Raw genomic sequence first — 18,540 nt, 5'->3', positions numbered from 1 at the left:
CCACTTGAGCTTGGTAGACACAAAGGTGGAATTGTGCAACAGGAACTCATGTCTCTCTTAAACACTCTTTTTTAGTACCAGCAGATTTCGAGCGTGAGTTCAATGCTCCTATGTCAGCTCTAAGCAGCACGTATTTCATGTCCTTTGCATTTTTTGTTTTTGGAGACATTTGTGAGGAAGTAATTCTTCCTTATTCTTTTGGGTGTTTATTTGCTGCTTGTCTCTTGTCTGAAATATTTTCTGTTATCACTTTCCTGGTGAGGCTCTAGTCTGGGGAGTGAACACCCTGTATTAGCTCACATTTTCCACATTTAGTTCTTCACTTCTTTCCTCATATTGTCCAGAAGAAACTCTCAAGCAGCAAAATTGATGAAAAGATTTTGTCTCCTCTCCATAGCCTCTCCCCACCCCCTGCATGGACTGATGTGTTTCCTCATGTCCTGTTCCTTTAAAATAGTAGACTGAAAGGTCTGCTCATTCATTCCAGAACAGTGGCTCAGAGAGGCGCTGCTGGTGACCTGGACTCCGATGGGAATGGTAAGCTTGGGGCTGTGGACTCAGAATAGTCTCTGACGGCTGCATACCAGCTGGAGGAGGGGAGGGGACGTGGCGACCAATACACCCTGTCTATCCAAACTCTCCTGCTTCAAAGGAACGTTGATTTCATTGTTCCCTAAAGAGGATGAGTAAATAACGGGATATTGTCAGGAGCCAGGGTGTTTCCTGCTGGAGACTAGGGTGCTGCCAAGTGTCAGAAGACTTGGGACCTAGGTCTGTATGAGCCACTCGTGAGAAGTGTGGGTTCGGACGAGTTACTTCACCTCCGGAAGACCCATTTTCACTTTATAGACAATACAAGAGATAATAGAATCTGTCGTTTTGCCCTTACAGGTTGTGTGATGTTGGGTGTAGAAACATTTTGGATACTGAGAAATGCATTTTGGAAATAACAGTCTAGTATGAGAACTTTCTCTTGAACATTAAACAAAGCACCACTGAAACAGCTTTGATTCTAATAAAACGGTTTGAAGAAACACAGAGAAAGTATGCAAAATGCACCTTCAGTTGGGCAGGAGTATGTAATAATGTCTTGATAATCCATTACAGGAAGACCCATGACAGATGCTTGCTGGCTTTCTTTTGCCTTGCAGCCTACTTCTCTCTGTCTCTCTCTTTTCCTTTTCAGGGTTTTACAAAACTGATTTCCACGCCAGCCAAGGCAGGCACCCACTGGAAAGTGGAAGCTGGGATTTAACACTATGAGAAGGAGGGCACTGGCCTCAGACCCACCACCTAGGTTTGGATCTCAACTCTTCCCTTCACTCCCTAAGGGTACCTGGGTAGGTTTCTTTGCCTGTCTTGACCTGAGTCTCTTATGCATAGGTTGGTTAGGATTTTATTAAGGTCCTTTCCAGCGCATGGATTCTGTATTGTCCCAGCATTGAGTCAATAATACCTTCCAGGGGCTGAAGAGCCTGGAGTTGCTGAGTGACTGAGTCGTCACTGGTGCAGGATCTCCTGTCCACTCAGGGCAATTATCAGGAGTTGACACTGCTGTGCTAAGGCCCTGGTTTTATCTCCTCACTGTGGCGTAGGGCTTGGACACGCCACAGCTTGCCCAGGATGCAGGAACGTGCGTGGTGCAGACAGATACCGTATTTTCCTTCAGTCCTGATTCTGGGAAAGCAGCAAGAGGAGAGGTTGGGGAAGGGAGTGGTCACGCTACACAGGCACCCAAGGCGAGGGGAGTGGGAAGAGGGTGACTTGTACAGTAGCAGGCCACCACTGAGACCTGCCAAGGGATGAGTATTACTCAGAGGGTGCGTCCAGTTCCCATTTTACAGCAGAAGTAAACTCTCCAGACCCTGTTGTAGTTGGCTAATGGTGATCCCCAAACCACAGGCTCCAGAGATATGAGCCAGCGTTCCAGGAAAAGCCACCCACGGGAGAAGGGAGGACAGAGGGACAGAGGCTGGAGCGAGGGCCTGCGTGTTTGGGGCTGATTGCTTCAAATGGAGGGTGATTGCGCCTTCCAGCTCAGGGTTCATTGGTCAGACCTCCAGCGCAATCCAGTCCACATCCACGGAGGCCTGCATGGCAGAGAGTTAAGTCTGCCCTCCCCAAAGTCAACATCCAGTGAACCAACAGAGTCATGGGGTCACTGGGAAGTTCTTCACTCTGGTTCTTTTTTTTTTTTTTAAGCTTAGAAAGACCAGCTCACCACTTAGGAGGCCTTGTGTGGATGGTTCTCCAAACCCCTGGTCAGATGGCTGTCTTTCAACTAAAACACAGGGTTAGTTGAATTTTCTTCCAAATCTCATTTCAAACAATTATCTTGGCATGTTATCTGTAATATCTCCTTTGGAAGGTTATTCCACATTAAAAAAAAATTCATCATATCCTGTGAATGAGTGGATTGAGAAGTAAAACCTCAAGTCAGTGAAGATGTACGAAGACATGAGTGACTCCTGAACTACCTTTGACTGCGGCTCTCAGCAGCAGCAAAGGAAGACCCTAGAAAGATGCAAGTCTGGACCCCTGCAAAATTTGAGCGGTCTTCCTTGAAAAGTCAGTTGTTTAATCCCTTGCCTTCAGGTCAGATCATACTTGAATCATCAGACCCTGTGGTCCTTCAACACACACACACACACACACACACACACACACACACACAGAAAATACACATTTGTATGCAATATTGCACACCCCCTCCCCCAAACTCTCAGCAATTAGGAGTTGAATTCCCCAGTCTGCTGAGTTGGACTTAGAGACCTAGCAAAAGGGACTCTTGAGAAGAAAAAAGGAATTCCACACTGGTGAGGTTAGGGCTGCCGTCCTTAAAAGCGAAGGGGTTTCACCCTTAAAAGCGAAGGGGTTTCACGGAGCCTGACTGCTTTAGAAAGGGACAGGTCCTGATGCTCCCAGAGGGGAATTGGGTGAAATGCTGGGGAAGGGGTCCAGGAGCCTTGAAGATCAGAGCCGGCGCTGGGACTGGGTGGCCCGGTGGGGTTCACCTTCTGAGCATCCCCACCTGCCCTCTCACTCCCACCGCCCAGGGCCCTACAGTTGCTCTATTCTTCACCCATCTCTGAAAACCTTCCATCTCTGATGCTACTTCAAAGCCCCCTGGGAAAGCCAAGTTGCCAATTAAGCCTCTTTGAGGCAGGTTCTCATTCCTTCCCCCACTAATTGAAATGTTACTCCTTTTACTAAACTCCTAAACCACCCAAACACAACGGGTCCTCCTCATTTGCATTGTAACAACGTCCCTAATGTGCTTCCAAGAGCTTTCCGTAAAGGGGACCTTCTCTCCTCTCCCGAACGGTCAAAAGCAATTCGAGGCAAAGGCCTTCATTTCCATCCCTATACAGCTGCTCATTAGCTAAGGTGGAAGAAATTCCTTTTATTCTGGATTCATTTCCCAGGATGATAATGTCTTTTTTGTCTCAGGCCACTGTTCCCAAACTAGCCCTTAATTGCTGATAGTAATTGAGTTAATACATATTTACAGCCTGGTAAGGTTAAAGAAGGTCTCCTGTAGTTTTATTTGAGGCATTTTATCTAACCTGCAATAAAATCATTAACAAGTTGTTTGGTGTTAATTCTCTATCCTTTATCTTGTCTCTGCCCCTTGGGAAAGTTGGGTGAAGGCAGATGGCTTTGGCGTGGGGATCGATTCTCAGGCTGGGTGGACCAGAGAGCCCCAAACCTCACCTCAAAAGTCACCTCCAGGTCCTCTATTCAGAGAGGAGGGCCTCTCCTCGGTGGAAGCAGATAGCCTGGGGCAACACTGTGTAGCTCTCCCAGGCACCCAGCCAAGCAGCGCAGGCAGGGTGATGAAATCCCATCAAAGCCACAGGGCTGGGCCAGGCTCCTGAATTAGCTCCCACCAGTAACTCGAGCCCCAAGTGGCCCACAGGCTGGGCACCGAACCAAGGTGTCAGGCCATGCGACCGTCTGGCCACTGGAGCCCGCCCAGAAAGAGGGGCTGAAAACAGAGCAGGAGGAGGGGCCAAGGGCCAAGGGCAATGCCAGGGGAAGCCAGGGGTTTTCCAAACTTTACCCTGGGAGGCCCAGATGGCTGCCTGTGAAAAGTCGCTCTTGTCACATCCCTTCTCTCTCCTTCCCAAAAGCAGCGGGAGTGATGTGGAGGCCCCCTTCCCCGTGGGATTCCAGGCCTCTTCATCCCATCAGAGGGAAATTGGCTTACCAACAATGAAGCTGTCTTGAGTCAACAGCATGTCTGACTACCCCCAGAGTACTGCTCCCGGTTGCCTGACACTTCCTTTCTCTCCCCCTTGCTTTGCTTGGGATTCTGCCTTCTTTTCCTGCTGACCCATCCCTGAGGAGTGGACCAGGCTGTGTGGCAGAGGCTGGCATCCCCCAGAATCCATGTTGCTGTATATTTCCTAGCCACACATCTACATTTTCCAGCTCCCCTTGCAGTAGACACGGTGTGGGGAAGGGGGAAGTGACAAGCGCCAGCTCTGAGCTCTTTGCCCTGTCTGGCTGCCTGGAGTGAAGATGACCCTCTGGGCAACTTCTGAAGCCAAATGTTAAAAATGGCAGAGCCTCAGTCAGCTCAAAAACTTAAATGATAGGTGGAGGGTAGCGGCTCCACCCACCCCGTGTATGAGCTTGAAATCAGTGTCCATGGGGTGTAAACCACTGTATGCTTTGGGGACTCTTGGTTATAGCAGGGAATTTGCTATACAGTCTGAGACTGTTCATATAACACTAGGAACTGTGGGAGTTGTTGCCTTTGCCTAGAATGTTCATCCACCAGTGCCTCTCCCATGCATCCCTTAAGACTCAGCTCAAATTCCAGCCCCTCCGTGGAGCATTTCTGTGGGCAGAGGACACACAAAAGTAGCTTTATCTGGTGATTCATCCATGGGCTGCAGCAGAAGCCACCTTTGCCTACCTACACGGCCCACTGAGTGAGATTTAGAAACTCAGCCCAATGGCCAAAAGCCTCCAAACCAAAGGTAGCTCCCTCTGAGACTCTGATTTCATAATTCTTTCTTTTTTTTTGCGATACGCGGGCCTCTCACTGTTGTGGCCTCTCCCGTTGCGGAGCACAGGCTCCGGACGCGCAGGCTCAGCGGCCATGGCTCACGAGCCCAGCTGCTCCGCGGCATGTGGGATCCTCCCGGACCGGGGCACGAACCCGTGTCTCCTGCATCGGCAGGCGGACTCTCAACCACTGCACCACCAGGGAAGCCCTGATTTCATGATTCTTTGTTTCTGAAATCAGGCTCAAGAGCCTTGGAGGAGGGGAATAAGTACTAAGCTGATTTCTCGGGTGATTCAGCAACCTGGCGATAGATGGGCCCTTAGAAAAGGCCCTGCCTTTTTCCTTACAGATGAAGAGGCTGGGGCCCAAAGTGGAAAGGCAGAATCAGCACCCGGGCCTCCTGACTCTCAGCCCGGTGCTCCTTAATTGTCCTATTTAAGCAAGGCAGGTGACACGCTGTTGTCAAGTCTCCCATTGCATCCCCTGGTCCAGGCTCAGAATTATTTGTTCTTTTCAGTTCTCCAAGTTGTGCTTCAGCCCGCTCTGTTTCAGTGTTCTCAAATACTGCCCCATGCCGCCTTCCTTCAGTCTGAGCACTTCATGTCAAAGTTCTTAGTGCTGATTTCCAGCCAAGGCATGTTGGGAAGCTCCAACATTTCCAAGGTTAACTGTTCAATAGCCTATGGACAGATATAGCCCACTCATGGAACATAGACCCATTCCTTTGCTCTATAGCGAGGGGTTGGGCCAGGCAGGAAACGTGGCATCACTAAACTATTCCCTGTTTCTCTGTCTTGTCCTTCTCTTCGTGGGAGGAAGACTCCTTGAGGAGGAATTCCGTCCCCATTTTACAGAGAAAGGAATGAGAACTGAGGCTTAGAGAGGTTTGGTGATTAACTCAAGGCTCTACAAGTTGTGATGCCTTTCTTCTGATTCCCCCTGCAGAGTCCTCTGTCAGAGTGAGAAGTTTATCTTTTTCGCTTTCTAAGCCACAAAAGAAACACTACGGTATGGTTTGGGGGTATATTTTGGAATTTTAAACTCAATCAACCACAATTTCTCTTATGATTTCCCAAAAGCAGAGACTTATTTTGCAGTATTCATTTCTTAGAGTCTAAGAGACCTATTGGTCAAAACTTGACATCTGACCTAACATAGGGGTTGATGTCATTTTCCACAAGGCAGTCCCATCCTGTCAGCATTTTTTCTGATTGTTGGAGCTGGTTCAAAACCCACACTTCTGCCCTCACATCCTTCCTTTCAGGAAGCGGCAGGAGAATCAGAGTCCTGGATGCTTGGCTCAGGGGGGGGCCTTAAGGTTATAGAGGTCAATCTTCTCGTATTTTTGGGGGGACCATAGGCCTATAGCGAGCTGGCGGCAGGGCTGGCCTGGTGTCCTGACTCTTCAGCACAAAGTGCTTTATGGACAACATGTGATAGTGAACCCAGATTGGGTAGTGTCTCCGTAAAGTAAAGAAGGAACATCATTTTCTTTCAATTCTATAGCCTGGAGCAAGGAGGAGTCCATTTTCCTTTGGGAAATATGTTCCGTACCATCCTGTCTATAATTCATGGATGAAATGGTCACCTTTTGGGATTGCTGATGCCTGTTTTCCTCTGGGATGGCTCCCTGCATCTTTCTGATTCATGGCTCTGCTCTGTCAGCAGTTCTTTTTTAGCTTAGTGACTGTGCATGTGGGGAGCAGGGAGGTAGTGGTATGGGTAGAGTGACAGTCACTCAGACACCGCAGCTGCAGGAGGGAAAGGGAGTGTTTGACAAGGTTAGAGTTGGGGGTGCCCACCAACGGCCATTCCTAAGCATATTTATTGTATGCTTAGTATAATGAAGGAAGGTTGCTTCCTATACGCATACTTGATCATTCCCTTGGTGCTTGTTCCATTTGGTATATTTTTAAATTCCTTAACAAAAACCTTTGGAAAGCAGAGACCTGGAGAGGAAGAGCTAACGTGTTGCGGCGTCTACAGTACTCTAGGAAAAGTGCTTCTTTCTTTTTTTTTTAAAATTTTATTTATTTATTTATTTTTTATACTGCAGGTTCTTATCAGTTATCTATTTTATACATATTAATGTATATATGTCAATCCCAATCTCCCAATTCAGCCCACCACCACCCCCCGCTTTTCCCCCTTGGTGTCCATACGTTTGTTCTCTATGTCTGTGTCTCTATTTCTGCCTTGCAAACCAGTTCATCTGTACCATTTTTCTAGATTCCACATATATGCGTTAGTATACGATATTTGTTTTTCTCTTTCTGACTTACTTCACTCTGTATGACAGTCTCTAGGTCCATCCATGTCTCTACAAGTGACCCAATTTTGTTCCTTTTTATGGCTGAGTAATAGTCCATTGTATGTATGTACCACATCTTCTTTATCCATTCGTCTATCGACGGGCATTTAGGCTGCTTCCATGACCTGGCTATTGTAAATAGTGCTGCAGTGAACATTGGGGTGCATGTGTCTTTTTGAATTATGTTTAGGAAGACTGCTTCTTATGTTCACATATATATGAGGAAAGTCTTTCCATCCCCAACAATATCATGAGACAAGTAATCGTATTTTAATTGTCATGGTGAGGACATCTGTGCTCAGAGCAGTGACTTTCCTAGAGCTCACAGCTAGTAAGTGGCAGAGGTAGGATTTGAATTCAGATCCTAGGAGTCAAAGCCACAATTCTTTCCACAACATCAATCTGCCTCCCTCAGTACCTAGAACTGTTAGCAAAGAGGAACAAAAACCCAATTTGTAGCTTGAGAAAAATGAGTTTGTAAGTCTGAGAGGCAAGAAATACAATAGTTTCTAATCTCAAAATTGGGACTAAAGTTCCAAGCTGTGCTAACTGAAATGGTATTCTCCAAGATATGGTCCCCCCTCAAGAGACCAGCCATCAGTTGGGAGCCATGCCTGATACTTGTGTCCCAATAGGTAATTGTTCAGAATGAGCCCGTGGGTGAGGGATAAGATTGGCTGGTCTAAAGGAGAGGACTGAAAGATCTGAGATGCTAGATCTGAGTCCAGACTGCGGTCCTGTCTGCCAGTCCGTTAAAATTGTCTTTGTCACGGGCCATGGATGTGTTTATACCATTTATCAGAACCTCTTGTGATCTGGCAATAAGGAAACCCAACTCAGTTGTAGACAAATATTTTGCAGTAATTTCATTTACTTAACAAGGGCGGGCTCTCTCCCCTTGGAGAATGAAGCTGGAGCCGGTGTAATCACTGGTCAGATCTTCTCCTCACAATGGTCTGAGTGGGAGCCTCTCCCCTCCGTGTTACCTCCCAAAGGAACAGGGGATAAACGCCCTTGTAAGACAGTTGGTCTCATTTTGTGGATGTGAATTCAATGTCTCACAGCTCCATTCTACTCATCCTAGCTCCGGCTTAAGTTTTAAAAACGAATTCTCTCTGCATTAATCTGAAAAGATCCTTCAAACAAAAGCTCAACATCTGAGTCTATTTACTGAGTGTGCAGCTGTGTCAATTGGCCAAGACAAAGCAAGGCTTCCTGGTCAGCCCACAATGGGCTGCAGGTAGTCCTGCAAACAGAGAAACACAAGGCACGGTCTTTTCAGGAGCCAGCAGCCCTCCTTCCAATAAGGGAAGAGCTGGAGCTCAGGGATCAAGAGAAAAGGAGTGCCACCCTTCCCCCACGTCACCACACACACAAGTGGGGACTGAAGGGTACGATCTGTAAGCCCGTCAATTAGGGCTATTAAAAAGGTAATTAGCCTTCTTCCATGGAAACCAAGGACAGAGATGTGAAAAGGGGAAATTCATTTCCATATGGTTACATTTTTATGTGACCAGTACACTTTCTCAAGGAAGTGAGATAATATTGTTGAGAATATCACTTGGTCATTCATGATGGGAAGGTGATATCAAGTAAATTTAAGAGTTATCTAAGAATAAAAATAATAATTTTTTATTCCTGAAAAAAATTTTTTTTCTGCTATTAGTCAAACACTAGATTCAAATCAAGTGGCCAGAGTTAGGAGGCCAGGGAGGAGTTGAGAGTTATTTCCTTTCTAGTTTTCCTCTCCCGAAGAGAATCGCGGCAGGAGATGAAATCTGAAAATGTCAACAATGAACAATTTGTCTTGGATTCTGATAAGTGTGAAATTCAGAATTAGTGTTTCTGTTCCCTCTCTTTTCAAACATCTGTGGGTATTTTGGTAATAAAGCCCAAGAGAGAAGAAAATGAATTGAGGAAAGCCCTTTCTCATAATGAGATTTGAAGATATCTATTGAAATGGATCTAAAGTATACAGTACTCTGCAACACTGGCCCAGTTCACAATGAACATAGGGCTTACACGTGTTTACTTTGTCTCTGTGTGTGTGCATGCTTTCAGGTAAAAGATAATTTAATTTTGTTTTGTTTTTCTCCACCATCTCTTTCCTTCTCTTTCACTTTCTCTTCCCACTTTATTGAAGTCAAATGTACCTGCAGGGAGATGCACAGAGCTTAAGCATCCAGTTGGATGTATCACATCTTGTTAATCCACACAACAATCAAGATATACAATATTTCCACCACTTCAGAAGTTTCCTGCTCCTGTATAGTCAATAACCACCCCCAGGTAATCACTGTTTTAATTTTTATTGCTACATATTCGTTTTGTCTGTTCTTGAATTCCATATAGGTGATATCATATGGTACGAATTTTTTGTGTGTGACGTCTTTTGCTCAAAATAGTATTTTTGAGATTCACCTGTGATGTTGATGGAGTGTATCAGTTTATTCTCTTTCATGTATAAGTAGTATTCCATGGTATGATGACACCACAGGGGACCCATTCTTGTATTGATCGACATTTGGGTTGTTTCCAGTTTTAGGCTGTTATGAAATAAGCTACTGTAAACATTCTTGCACAAGATCTTTTTGGGGCATATGTTTTTTTTTCTCTTGGGCCATTACCTAGGAGTGGAATTGCTGAATCATAGGTTAGGTGTATGTTTAATTTTATAGGAAACTAAGAAACTGACAGTTTTCTAAAGTGGTTGTACCATCTTATGCTTCCAGAAGCAATGTATAAAAGTTTCAGTAGTTCCATCTCCTTACAAACATTTGATGTTTTTTAGTCTTTTTAACAGTAACTGTTCTAATGGGTATGAAGTGGTAATCTCATTGTGGTTTTAATTTGCTTTTCTCTAAGGACTAGTGATGTCAAAAATCTTTTCATGAGATTATTATCATTTGCATTTCTTCTTTCTTGATGTTTCTATTTAATTATTTTGCCCATTATTTATTGGCTTTTCTCCTTATTCATTTGTAGGTATTCTTTATATATTCTGGATAAAAGTCTCTTCTAATATAGGGGTACAGCAAATATTTTCTCTTGGTCTATGACTTTCATTTTCCTTTTCTTAATGGCATCTTTTTGATGAGCAAAACCTTATTATTTTGAAGAAATCCAATTTTTCCATTTTTTTCTTTATGATTAGTGCTTTTGCTAGCCCATCTAAGAAATATTTGCCTAACTCAAAGCTGTGAAGACACTTCTCTATGCTTTCTTATAGCAGCTCTACAATTTTAGCTTTTGTGATTAACTCTACAATTCATCTCAAATTAGTTTTTTGTGTATGTTGTGAGGTAAGGGTTGAGGTTTATATTTTCCAAGCATTTATCCAGTAGTTCCAGAACCATTTGATGAAGACTTCCCTTTCTCCATTCAATTGTTCTGATGCCTTTTCATAGATCAATTGACTATATATGTGTGGCTCTATTTCTGAACTCTCTGTGTTTTTGTCTTTCTTTATGCCAGTGCTACTTTGCCTTGATTGTTATAGATTTTTAATACATCTTGAAATCAGATATTGTGGGTTTTCTAATCTTCCTCTTCTTTTTAAAGATGATTTTGGCCACTCTAGTCCTTTGTATTTTTATATAAATTTTAGAATCAACTTGTCAATTTATTCAAAAAAGTTCATTGAGATTTTGACTGGGATTATGTTAAATCTGTAGATCAAATTGGGAAGAGGGAGAAAGGCTTAACATTGATCCTTTCAATTAATGAACATGGTATCTCTTTCTCCTTATTTGTTTTCTTTTTCTTCAGTAATATTGTATACTTTTTAATATAGAGGTCTTGCATGTATTTATTTAAACCTATTCCTAAATGTTTCAAGTACTTTGATGCTATTGTATATGGTAGTTTGAAAATTTTATCCTCTAATTGTTGTTACTATGCAAAAGTAGAATTGATATTTGACCTTGTAGCTTGCTATGCTGCTAAATTCCCTAATTAGTTCTACTAGTGGTTTTATACATCCTTTAGGATTTTTTACATACATATTCATGACATCTACAAATAAAAATAATTTTACTTCTTTCTTTCCAGTGTTTATACTTTTTATTCCATGTTATTGCACTGGCCAGAAAAGAAGAGGTGAGAGCTGACATCCTTGCCATGTTCCTGATCTTAGAAAGTGTTCAGTAATCTACCATTAAGTAGGATGTTAATGTGGATTTCTCAGAGCTGTCCTTTATCAGACATTTTATTTCTAGCTTGCTGAGAGATTGTTAAAATCATAAATGGGTATTTAACTTTGTCAAATGCCTTTTCTTCATTTTTGAGATGATCATGTGGTATTTTTCTATGGTTCTGTTAATGTGGTGAATTAAATTGATTACTCTTTGAATCTTAAATCGACCTTGCATTCCTGGGATAAGCCTCACTTAGTCATAATGTGTTATCCTTTTATATATAATGCTGGATTTGATTTGACAATATCTGTTAAGCATTTTTGCATCTATATTTATGAAAGATATTGATCTGTAGTTTTTACTTTCTTGTAATATTTTTGTTAGTGTTGTGATGGTGTGATGGTTAGTTTTATGTGTTAACTCGGCTAGACTATAGTACCCAGTTATTTTATTTAAAATGAATCCAGGCGTTGCTATGAAGGTATTTTGTGGATGTGGCTAACATCTGCAATCAGTTGACTTTAAGTAAAGGAGACTGCCCTTGATAATATGAGTGGGCCTTATCCAATCAGTTGAAGGCTTTAAGAGTAAAAATAGGTTTCCCAGAGAAGATGTTCCACCTCAGGACTGCAGCATCCATTCCTGCCAGTTTCCAGCCTGCTGGCCTGCCCTACCATTTTGGACTTGCCTAACCCCACAACTGCATGAGCCAAGAGCCAATTCCTTAAAATAAATCTCGGTCTATTCAAGACCTATGAACATATAAAATCTCAATCTTGTAGAAGCTGGTGTTAAGGATTTGTTAGGGTGGGTCTATTTCAGTTTTGTGTTTTGGGTATGATCCTTATTCTATGACATGGTCCTTTCTCTGAAGGTGTGGAATTTCTGGAGTTTCACATGAATGGTGAGGCACTCACCTGAGATATCTCTTCACTCTGCTTGGTTGGAACTCCAAAGTCTTTCAGCATTAAGAACCTCTGGTGTCTCTATTTAGATTTTATCCCCAGAGAGTATGTTCTCCGATAGGCCTGGTGGGGTTTTGTCCTGTGCATTTGCAGCCCTACTCTCCACCAAGAAGCCAGAGGGAATTCCCAATATAAACGTCTGGCACCCTTCCTGCACAGCTACCTCTTCACTGGTACCCTGCCCTGCTAATTCCAGCTGCTTCAGCAACCCCAAACTCCAGCCTCTGCTTCCTCAACCAAGCATGCCTGCCTTCCTCTGCTTGTGCCCCACCTCCGTGCAGTATGATCTGGTAACTGTCCCCACGTAGAAATCCAGGTTACATGTAGGGGTCACTTCATGTGTTTCTTTTCTCTCAAGGATTACCGTCCTGCTGTCTGTTGCTCAATGCCTGAAAAGAGTTGCTTTATTTATTTTGTCCTGTTGAATCATTACTTATGGTAGGAAGGCATGTCCAATACCCGTTTACTCCATCATGGCCAAAAATGGAATTTCAGCCATCCATCCATTTGTCAAACCATCCTCCAAACCAAGACCATCCCTATGCCGTCTGCTTCACTTCTCATGTGCTCAGCAAAGGGCAGAAATCACTGATGAGTTCAGAAAAATCACTGGGTGATTCTTACAACACTTGTCTTCCATGGTTCTCAGAAAACAAACAAACAAACAAACATATCATAGTTTCTAAAAATTCAAATAGTCCTTAGTCGTCCTTTGTAAGCCAGCATTTTTCAAACTGTGTTCTGAGGAATGTTGGCTCCATAAGGAGTTAAATGGTAATCTGTGAATGAAGGATTCTCTGATCAAATACTTTGGGGGAAATGTTATGTCTGATTTTTGTTCCAGGAGAGTCACATATATATTAACACATTAAAGGCTCTGACACATCCTGCTGAAAACTTTCATTAACTCAGTGTTTCCCAAACTTAACTGATTAGCGAAGCCTCTTCATGGAATATTCATTGGCATTGGAAACATGTGCTTTTTAGGGTCATGGGTTATCTGACCTCTTATCTATTTTCCCTAAAGTTTTGGAGAAATACTATTCAGAAGGGAAAATGAGAGCTTTTAAGTTTGACAAATCAGTTAAAATCAAGGCTGCTGGTATTGTAATCAAGCTGTACATTTTTGGTAGAGCCAGCAATTAAACAGATCATTTAAACCTCTCCAGGAAACTGTGTGTTTGAATTACACTTCCTAAATATGCAAATAACGAGGTGTTATAGGAAAAGGGACTTTTTCCTTTAGAGCTGAATGACTTAGATCAGCATATTTATTTTGTAAAGCCCTAGAAATCTGGAAGTATAATGCTAGCCCCTAAAGTCTTACCTTCAATAGTATTTCATATTTTACTGTATTTTTAGATAATAACCCACGTATATAAATTTTATTAGTCATTTACTAACGCCCACTAAAATACTTTTGGAAACGTTTTCCAGCTCAGACACCTTTTAAAAACCAAATGACATCATGTCTGTTGGTATACATTGTTCTATACTGGAGATTGGGAATACTTCCCCACCCCTCCATAAAGCGACGGCTGAAAAGTTTATCATCATCCTCCCTAAAAGTAAGCACCTGGAAAATGTGAGTGCAATGAAAGCACAGCACTGAGGAAGTCAGCTGGATTTAGAAACCTCTCCCTGGGGGCATTGCCTGTCTCAGGGTCCTGGGAACTTCGGGGGCCCAGGAAGGGCACGGTCCTGAGTTGCTGAATTTCCCTGGTTGCTGAGAGGCTAACCACCTTCTCCGCCCTGCCGCCCTCTGCCAGCTCCACGTTCTGACTTGCAGGCAGAGGTAACAGTGATGCACAGTTATTTATTCATTCAGAGCATTTAGTTATTTATTCAAAACGGATTTACTGAGTGCCAGTTATGTACCAGGCACTATTCCAGAAGTGCTGGGATGTAGTGGAGGACAAACCCAGTCCCTCCCCTCATGGAGTTTACATTCCAGTGAGTCACAGAGTGAGAAGTACCACGGGGGAAAAATATCATGTTAAGGGGTCAGACAGTGGCTGGAAGAAAACTGTGCTACATAGGGTGAGTGGGAAGATTTTCTCTGAGAGGTAACATATATGCAGTGACATGAATGAGAGGACAAGACAAAGACACACATAGGGAAAGAGTTTTCAAGGCAGAGGGAAGGGTAAGTGCAAAGGCCCTGAGGCTGAGGCTTTTGGTTGAGTCCAGCGGCTCCCAAACACTAACTGGATGCATCAGACTCACCTAGAAAGCTTGAAAGCAAATCACATTTCTGGGCTCCACCATCTCAGAGCCCGATTCAGTAAACCAAAAGTGGGAACTGAGATTTTTTTAGATTTTTTTAAAAGCTTCCCCCAAAGTTTTTGGTGCTTAGCCCAGTTTAGGAAACTCTGATCTAACACAATGACCTCATTTTACAGATGAAGACACTGAAGTCCAGAGAGGAACAATGATTTAGCTCCTGGTCGCGGAATTAAATTTGATGGAGCCAGGCCAAGAAACCATATTCCCACACCCTCAATAGGGCTTTTCCTCTTCTACCCACTCTCTTAGTCACCCCACCCCCTCCTCCCCTCCTTCTCATCTGCCCCAACACAAGAGGCCAACAGAAATGTGTTTCCTCTAATAATAGTTGTTTCTATTATTATCACTCTAAATAATAGCGCCCATTCATTGAATATTTACTTTTTTCCAGGCATCGTTCGAAGCACTTTACATGTATTAACTCATTTAATCCTCACAATAACCTTATGGGATTGGTGTGCTTGTTATTCTCACTTTACGACGAGGAAACCGAAACTGGTGAGATTAGGTCACTTCCCCGAGGTCCCACAGCTGGCGAATGATGGAGAACTGATGATCCTGGCCTCACGGGATTGCTGCCTCGTGCTGACCTGGGCAAGAGCCCTGGGCTGATCATTACTGCTGTTATTGATCTGCATCGCCAGAAACTTTAGTTCCTCCTCCTGCGCCCATCCCAGTGACACCGGCCATGCCACTATGCAGGCAGCTGGGAGCACACCTGAAGCCAGTGGTTCACAGTTCAGGCTGTGGAGTCTGTCCCTTTGGACAGCAACTGTGGTCTGAACATGATTATTTCCCATCTAGAAACTCCAGGCATGTGGGTTTCCTTTTAGTGATTTTTCAAACCAGGCTCTGCTGAGAATGCATGAGGGATAAACTGGCGTACTTGCTGAAGGCAAAGCTTAACACAGCCTCTGAGTCCTTGCCACCTTGAAGTTACACACCCTTGGGACTCCATTGCGGAGACCGGGAAGGCTGGTTATGTCATTTGTCTCACTGTGGGTGACTCTGAGAGCGAGGTGCAAAGATGAAGACAGTATGATCTCTGTCTTCTAGCGGCTCACAAATAATTGTAATTCATAGCAGAAAGTAGCATTATTCCATCAGAATGCTGGACGCATAGAGGACCATGGTGGTTCATGGAGTTCAGAGTACCATGGCAACTGGTACCTCGGAGAAGAACAGGAAGGATCTAGTTGGATGTAGGCCTTGATTTCACAGGTACAAATAAGGGAAGGGAACGGCAGGAGGCAGGAGCGGTCTCAGCAATATCACAGAGGTGTGCCAAGGTGTGGCAGTTTGGGGGACAGGAGATGAACACGGGGGTTGGGAAAAAATGTGTAAAGATCTCATTATAGGTATAGCTAATATATTTCTACAAGCTAGGAGCTCAGAGTGAGACAGACTCAAAGATACATTTCTATCCTCCAAATACCCAGACCAATAGCACAGAAGACATTGCATTAGGATGCTTGTCAAATAAATAGAGAGCACAGGGTTCACTAATATTTCCCTCGAAAATACCAAGGCGGTATTTTATTTTTAATTCTTGGTAGAGTTAGTAACACATTGTATAACAGGGTACAGAAGGAGGGCACTAGATGAGAGACTGGACTCAAGCGACCCCCTCAAACCTGTCCCAGCCCTTCTGTGCTATGCTAACACATCCAGTGTCTGAAGGTCAGAACCTAAAAGTATTCGTGGGTCCTAGCTACATTGCATGCTCTGTGAAGCTCTGGTATCTACCTAGTATCTAGGTACTGTGGGCCTTCAGAAGTTAAATTAAGGCCTTTAGAAGATGATTGTCTATTTCACATCAGTTCCTGTAGAAAGGAGAAAAGAAAGGCAAAAACCTTGAAACTTAAAGTTTATGATAAATTATATCTATCTCTCCCTCTTTCTCTCTCTCTCTCTCTTTTCCTTGGAGATTCAGTTGTTAAATCTTCACCACTGCTGAGACATTCAGTCCTTGCAAATTGACAAGCAGAAAAAATAATTCTCTCATATAACACAAATCAGATGGTCTCTGGAGAACAGTACTGTCCTAGTTTCGGTGCAGAAGATCTCCAGGGAGCTGGCGATGAGCAGGTCACTAAATACATAGTTGAATGAATGCTACTTTGCTCCTTTATAAAACAAAATGCACTCTATTCAAGGAGCTCCAAGATTTTAGCAATAATCTTGAGATGATAATATTGGATGCTTTGCTCCCACCTCTGCATAGTGACAGCTCCAGCACCAGAAGGTCTGGTGCTGACATCTTCTAAATTCTCCTTTCCTCACCCTAGCCAGCAACAGCAGACTTCATGCTGATCCTCGAGTACACTCCTGCCTCAGAGCTTTGTACCTGCTGTCCCCACCACCCGGAACAGTCTATCCTGGCTACTCCCATGACTCACAACCTTACTTTATTCAAATGTCACCTTCCGGACATACCCCCTCTCCCTCTCTTTCTTCTCTCTCTTTTACCTTGTTTTATTGCCCTTTCATAGCAGCACTTATCACTACCTGATAGTATACGGTTATTTATTGTCTAATTCAGGGGTCCCCAGCCCCGCAGTCTGTGGCGTGTTAGGAACCGGGCCGCACAGCAGAAGGTGAGCAGAGGGTGAGTGAACGAAGCTTCATCTGCCGCTCCCCACCACTCCCCATCGCCCCCACCGCCCCCCACCGCTCCCCATCTCTCCCCACCGCCCCCCACCGCTCCCCACCGCCCCCCATCTCTCCCCATCACCCCCACCGCCCCCTACCGCTCCCCACCGCTCTCCACACAGCCCCCCACCACTCCCCATCTCTCCCCATCGCCCCCCACTGCTCCCCACCGCTCCCCATTGCTCACATTACCAACTGAACCACCCAGCCCCACCGTCTGTGGAAAAATTGTCTTCCACGAAACCGGTCCCTGGTGCCAAAAAGGTTGGGGACTGCTGGGCAAATTATCTACTAATATGTAAGTTCCATTAGGGCAGAGATTTCTGTCTGCCTTTTTCACCTGGGGACCTCAAACAGTACTGGGCACTCCAAACATTTTGCTGAAAGAATGAAAATGTGAGCGTGGCTCGGAGTTTTCTTTTGCCCCAAGGATTCTGTATCACCTCGAGGCTTTGCTCTATAGCCATGGGCATGTGTGACCCTAACGGAGCTGTGTGAGGCTGACCTAATAAAAACACCTCCTCCCTAAGACCAGCTGTGCCCTACCTGGCCTGCTGGCCCAGGGCTACCCCCAGGTCACACCGCAGCAGCTGCCCCTCCCAGGGCTGACACACAGAGCTCTCTGCCATCTCCACCCCCTGGTCCTTGCTTAACTTCCTGGAGGATGGATGCCTCATGGCCTTGCTTTGAATTCCACTTCTTTGACTTAGAGGGGCCAAAGGAGCAGAAATGACAAAGGCTGTTTAGAATTAGTCTTCCCGATTGTTTGACCTGGTAAATAGATAAACAAAAAAGGGAAGAAGAAAAGAGAGAAAAAGAGAGGCTGGCCTGGGCCCTCCAGCTGCGGGTCCCCATGGGCCTGGCCGACAGGAGCCCAATTACTGTGGGGCCAGTGCACCTGTGAGGAGTTAATGAGAGGCGTGCAGGGGGGTGGGAGGCCCTCGAGGGCTCCGATTAGGACCCCACGGAGGCCTCCCGCCTCCGCCCCCTACAGGGGTAATGACCGATTAATCTCAGCAGGTTGCATCTGGGGACACACCATCTCTATCGCAGAACGGAGAGGAGTTCTAGGTGGGTTTCTCGCTCAGCTCAGTTTCCTTAGGATTTTTATTGATAGATGCTGAAGCTGTTTGTGAATTGAACACTAAAGGGCATAAATTAAAATATGGGGCG

At 44.5% G+C, this 18,540-nt stretch overlaps 1 long non-coding RNA gene across 1 annotated transcript; it reads left to right on the top strand.

Annotated features, from left to right (window-relative positions):
- The first annotated feature begins 368 nt into the window (after positions 1-368).
- On the top strand, positions 369-9,611 carry LOC117196188 (uncharacterized). The gene is made up of 3 exons (XR_004476266.1): positions 369-537; positions 1,187-1,340; positions 9,472-9,611. It is a non-coding gene; the product is annotated as an uncharacterized LOC117196188 (long non-coding RNA).
- The last annotated feature ends 8,929 nt before the right edge of the window (positions 9,612-18,540 follow it).

Source organism: Orcinus orca, chromosome 5 (assembly GCF_937001465.1).
Source record: "Orcinus orca chromosome 5, mOrcOrc1.1, whole genome shotgun sequence".
Lineage (NCBI taxonomy): Eukaryota > Metazoa > Chordata > Mammalia > Artiodactyla > Delphinidae > Orcinus > Orcinus orca.
The sequence above is the reverse complement of the archived record's forward strand: the minus strand, read 5'-3'. Positions and strand labels throughout refer to the sequence as shown.